Source organism: Lolium perenne, chromosome 4, assembly GCF_019359855.2.
Source record: "Lolium perenne isolate Kyuss_39 chromosome 4, Kyuss_2.0, whole genome shotgun sequence".
In the NCBI taxonomy this organism is placed as follows: domain Eukaryota; kingdom Viridiplantae; phylum Streptophyta; class Magnoliopsida; order Poales; family Poaceae; genus Lolium; species Lolium perenne.
In genome coordinates, this window is record NC_067247.2 from 127,854,327 (window position 1) to 127,860,916 (window position 6,590).

The window sequence follows — 6,590 nt, forward strand, 5'->3', positions numbered from 1 at the left end:
GCGGTGGCCATGCTAACCGCTCGTTCAAGGAGATGACCACGTACGTGGATAGATTGGTCTGTACCCGGTTACCTGCAGAGTGCAGTAAGGAGCATTGGCGTTGGTAGAGAGGAGATGAAATGCTGTGGGCGGAGCGATGCACCGCTGAAACATCGCTCCTATGAGCCTCGAAGGAGAAACCTCAAACCTTGCTCGAATCATCTCTACGCACTGCTCGATTAAGGATTCTAGAAGCCTGACGGAAGAGGGAGTATGGGACATGTACGGAAACGTGAAGAGAAGGATCGCGAGTTTTTTTTTTTTTTTTTTTTTTTTTTTTGCGAGAAGGATCGCGAGTTGGCGACATGACTGGGGTCGAAGAGCCCTCTTACAGCAGTCCAACACCACAGCCCGCCCTGCCAGGGTCACCTTCGTGGAGGGCCCATGGAAGGGATCGGTGGAAGCAGCGATAAGAATATTCTTTTTGGACGAAATATTAGATCGCAGACGTTAATATTAGATCTGGTGGTAATTTTCGGTTGTTTTCCAAAGATTAACGTGGAGTCTTATGTGAGTACAAATGGAGCCTTTAAGTCATCCATGGCACACGAAAAACCATTTTTTCTGTGTCAGGTGCGGAAAAATACCAACGCCTAATAATTTAAACCCTATGTTCGTGGATTAGGCCATCTCCTGCGTGGTTACAACGCACATGTAAATTATTTTTTGGATCGTAATTAACAAAATGTTTGCTTACGTCCGCGCTAAAAACCAACGTCAGCGTAGACGCTCACCTTCGCAAACAGTTACAGTAGGCATTCTCCCTCGAAGGTCAAGGTTTTCGTTTGGCTCCTCGTTCAAGACGGGCTGCAAACTCGAGAAAATCTCCATCTCAAAACGATCCTCTCTGATGTTGTCCTCTCTTTTTTTTTTTGAAGTAGGAACACAAAATATTGAGCAGCAAGCCGTCTCATTAAAAACCTTCCAGCCCCCTTAGGTACCCTGGTAAGGAAAAGAGTGCGTAAGAAACTTGCTGCTCCGAGATTACATAGTGTTCATACAATCTACGGCAATCAGGTCCCGAACGCAGTCAGGAGCTGAATCACGACTAATGTCTGACATACCAGACTTGCCTAATTGAGCTAGAACATGAGCTACTCCATTGTTAACACGATCCACCTTGGCCACAGTAATATCATGGTATATTTTAAGCATCTCTCGTGCCTCCAAGATCGCTGCCCAGCTCGCAGACTGCTCCTCCTTATCACTTGTTATTGCATGCACAACTCGAAGACAGTCAGACTCCAAAGTAGCAGGCCACCGTCGAAGTAGGCTGTGATGCCTTGATGGAGATGGCGGGTTTAAGTGCCCCTTTGATCGGAGGTATAAATAGACTTGGAAGCAAAGGTGCGGCGTGGCCGCGCCCATAATGCTAATCTGTTGGCATATATGGCTATCCCTATGTATTCTTTGTTAGTAATAATCTTGCCTTAATCATATTAGAGTTAGAGTTGTTTCGTTTAGTGTCAAGTTGCCATGTGTGGCTGCAGTTCGAGTCGACTTTGAATTGGTCGTAGTAGTCTAGCTAGCTAGTACAAAGAAAAGAGTCTAAGGTAGTAGTACTCTAGTATTCCGGTTAGGATTAGTACATGGTCCGTGTGTGTCTACGTGTTAGAGTAGGTTTAGGACGTGGTCAGGTCTGCTGTCCGTGTATATATATACACAGCAGTACGTGGGTTTCTGTAATCGAGTTGTAACGTCAGAAAATCAGAAAAAGAAATAAAGAGAGGAAATTTAGAGGGTGCAACACGCACCCTTGGCGATAAATTTTCTGTTCGCGTGTGTTCATCTATTTTCATGTGATCGATCCGTGGGACGAATCCCAACAATTGGTATCAGAGCGAGGTCGAAGATTTGAAGCTACGCTTGCCCCGGGGAGGCGACCCTATTAGCGCCTCGGGGCGGGCGACGGTCTCTCAGCGGAGCGACCGGATGGAGCAGGCGTCGCGCCGTCGTTAGCGAGGCAGCGGGCGATCGTTGCTTGGTGGAGCAACACGGAAGGGATGGCATGGTGTTGTCGTCGCGTGAGGTGGAGGTGGCGGATGATTGTTGATGGGAGAGGTGGTGCCGAGGTGCGGTACGGGAGTCTCATCAAGATCGTCAACCAAGGATTTAAGTACGTGCAAGGTAGCGCGTTCGGTCGGCGTCGTCTGTGTGAGTCGTCGTTGTGTCCAAGTGCTCTTTTCTGTGAGGATCTGTTGCAGTTGAAGCGCGTCACGTTCGAGGAGTTGCCCGGGAGCAAGGATCGACGTGAGTGAAGACAAGGTGGCGAGATGGCCATCTGCGTGTCTCGGCGAGGAGATCAAGCTTGGCGTGTAGTGGGACAGTGACCAGTTAAATTAGTAACGACGTGAAGACTGATGGTGCGTCCAGTCTTGCACGTTGCACGCGTAGATGCGACCGTGTGGGCTGGTAGTCCGGATCACGCGTTGGAGTTGAGTCGACAAGCCGCGAATCTGCAAGGAGTCAAGATCGGAAGAAGTACGAGGAGACGACATGTCAAGATTAGGGAGAGATTGTTAGTAATAATCTTGCCTTAATCATATTAGAGTTAGAGTTGTTTCGTTTAGTGTCAAGTTGCCATGTGTGGCTGCAGTTCGAGTCGACTTTGAATTGGTCGTAGTAGTCTAGCTAGCTAGTACAAAGAAAAGAGTCTAAGGTAGTAGTACTCTAGTATTCCGGTTAGGATTAGTACATGGTCCGTGTGTGTCTACGTGTTAGAGTAGGTTTAGGACGTGGTCAGGTCTGCTGTTCGTGTATATATATACACAGCAGTACGTGGGTTTCTGTAATCGAGTTGTAACGTCAGAAAATCAGAAAAAGAAATAAAGAGAGGAAATTTAGAGGGTGCAACACGCACCCTTGGCGATAAATTTTCTGTTCGCGTGTGTTCATCTATTTTCATGTGATCGATCCGTGGGACGAATCCCAACATTCTTCAGTGCCATTTTTTAAAATAGCAATGCGAGTTTTTTTCTATAATAAAGAATAACGGTGTAAGTTGGTCACGTATGGATAATTGTATGAGCTGGTGAGAAACAAAATATCTCTCTTTTTTAAGGATGTGTAACGCGATTGTTGTGATCAGAATATTGTATGTAAATCAGTATTACCATAGTTTTGTCTTTTTCGTGTCGATGATTTCTTTGGCTTTTGTTTTTGCAAAGTTCTTAGTATAATTAGTCTGAGTGTTTGCTAAGTAGACAGCATGGGAGGCAATGCAAAAATGAGCGAGGAAATAGAGGAAATCTCTAGAGTTAGCAGGTAGTATGGGAGTCACTCATTGCTGCAAAAAAAATAGCAGTAAAGAGAGGGAATCTAGAGGCAGCACCGCAGTAGGCAGCAGGCTGCGTGCCGTCCCTTTCCTATACCGAGGAGCGAGGACAATGTCCTCCATCCCCAAATCGGACAGTATGCCCTCTCCTCCGCACACCGGCGCCACCCCACCTCCCCACACCGGTGCTGCCCCACATCAGGAAGCTCGCCACCGTTTTCGCCCTCCCTTCTATCTACCCCGGTAGCGCTTCGTCGGCCAGCAGGAAGCCGGGAATGCATGCGGGTGCTTCTTCTCCTCACCTACGGCCCGACAGAGCTCCACGCGCGTCAGTGCACACCCGTCCACCAGCTTTAGAAGCACCATCTGCTTGGGCCTGCTGTCCCCTGCGGACAGCGCTACGATCAGCCGGTGGATTCCCAGGCTGGCGAGCAGCAGCTCCATGTCCGTGTCGAGGACCATGTGCGCGCTCCACCCCAACATCACTACCCAGGAGCTCATGTTCCCGTTCCCCTTCTTCTCTCCCGTCACGGTGCCATGTCCGTGTCGAGGAGGAGTTAGGATGGAGAGAAGAAGGGGAGAAGGTCAAGACGATGCTTCCGTTAGCCGAGACTTAGCCAAGCTGCAGATTGGAAGAGAAGAAGCTCTGTTCCGTCGGCATGCACGGCTATGGAACCATGCCGCTGGTTGGAATTCAGTGCTTCGGCGTCACAGATCTTGGCAGTAAGGCCATGGACGAAGAGGAGCTGACGACGGCAGTCGGTCGGACAGAAGGTGGCAGAAGGAATCAACTCAACTGAATCCGAGCTGACCTTGTAAAAATCGGTATGTTCCGTTTTCCTGAGTTGGCAAAAGAGAATTTACTTTATGCTTATATAAAGAAAGTATCTGTGATGTCCCAATATGCTCTTCGATCTACTTAATATACAAAACCATGTGAAATTACTAAGCAAGCTGGTTATAATCATCAGGAGTAATACCAACATGGATGAAATAAAAGTTAGTCTTCACTATGTTGATTACAGTCACCAGACATGGAAATACAACAGTACGATGCAACAAAAATAAATCTAGTTGCTACATTAATACATTAATCGGAGCAGTAGTAGTTTGCTGTGTGTAGTAACATACTAACATTTATTGAGCAGAGTAGAAGATCTGGGACTGTATAGAACAAATTTTAGAACAGAGGGTAGGACAACCGCTTAGCTTCAACAGACAGAGTACCATACAAATAGGACATTACAACTAAGATAATTAATTGCACATAGCTATCTAGTGGGAATTCATTTTAGAGCATAGCGGAATTACTTATTTTTGGAGGTCCCATGTAAATCAACTGTACTATATACATGTAATTCTCTTACGAAGATAGAAACTACAGTCTGCATTCAACTCTCCACTTGGTCATCTATCTCCCGTATTTCCTTCTCTCTTTAGTTAAGTTATTGCCATGACTACAGCAACACTTCTGGTCTTATATATGAAGGGAAACTGCATACACATCCTCTGAAAAGTTCAGAAATTCACACGTTACATGGCAAAGGCAAAAACAGGACATGTAATTTGCAAACAAATCTCCAATTCAATAAGATTTCTCTTCCAATAATTATCTATTTTGTACTGTAAAACAACCAGACGACCAATCTAATTTCTATTGTTCATGATCAAAGCTTCGCAGTCTGCGGTCTCTCACTCGTGCTGCTCCGGGGGAAACCCTAGGTCCGGGTCTCCCGGATCGGACGATGGCGGCGCGCCCTGCATCGTTCTACCTCTTGGGGCATCGTTTTTGGAGCAGCTGCTGGATGTTGGCGGTTTTCGGTGGAGTGGTGTTCATCTACCACATTGTTGGCGCTGAGTCTCAGTAGCATGGTGCTGCAGGGTATCGACGACAGATGCGGGATGGTGTACACGTGCAGGATGGTGGAGCCGTCTTGTGTCATGGTGGCATCGACGGCAGGTCTTGCAAGGTTAATGCGATGATCTCTCTTGAAGATGGAGTCGAGGAAGATGGCGGAAGCAACTTCTGTGGCGTGTGCGTTGGCGTGCGCTGAGAGTCTGCTTGACTGAATGTGCTTCTCACCTGCTATTGGGCGGTTTGGGAAGGCCTTTAGTTTTTAGATGATGTGAGTTGGTGTATTGTCACCCTCTTCATCCCACTGTAGGTATAGTAAGGTTGTTTCGAGATTGATCTTTTGTATTATTCTTGTAAGGTGTTGTGAATAATCTAATAAAAAAAGCCGTGTGCATCCTTTGGATGCAGAAGCTGGGGCGATATTTCCCCCATTTCAAAAAAAAAGCTGTGCCATGGCATATGTACATTGACTCTACCTATGAGCAAGCTGCATATGTTGACTTATTTTAAGTCTGAAACTCTGAGATGCAAAGCATGCATGAAACCCAATTGCTTTAAGTGAAGTTCTCTGTTTGCAGCATCACTAACACTCTGGTGGTAGCTTGCCGACCAATATATTTCATTTAAATATATATTGCGAAACAAAATATAATCAAAGTCGGCAGTTGTCTTCTAACTTATTTAGCCCACTTTATAATGCATATTTGAATAAGCATGTCTGTTAAGTATCTTTTTGACCCAAGAAAAAGGGAAATATTAAAATAAAAAGTGGCACTGGAGAGTGATTTCGTTTGCATCTCATCTTCTATGTCCTGCAAACTGCATTTTTTTTAGAAAGTTAGATGAACTATTGCATTGTAAATGTCCATGTAAAAACATTCTACCAAAAATATAGCATATCATAGTACGACTGAGTCATCGGTGTTCATGGCGGCCAACCTGAAACCGAAGGGCGGACTACTAATAAGGATGGGGGCTAATAAGCATGGGCATGACAACAAAACTGAGCATATAACATCATTCAGACATGCTGCAAAGAAGAACATACAAATATGCTACTTTTGGTGTTCTTTGAAAATATATCTTCAGTAATAAATACTAATAATTGATATCCTCGAACATATTATCCTAAACTCTCAAGAGATATCTGGCCAATGTATTAAATCATTTGTATAAGACATTGCAAGCAAACAAAAAGTGATACACATCCACGCAAAAGCTGATTTTTTTTCAAATTGAATGTATGCACTTATACTCGTCTCGTCAATGTAATTAACTAATCAGGAGAGGACATTATAGTATACATGGTGACTCAAAATTGGAGTACTATTGCTAGGACCAGGAGCCTACCTAGGATGCACCACATGGATGGTCTTACTGTCCGGCCTTGAGCGCAGCTGAGCTGAACCTTGGTGTTGACCG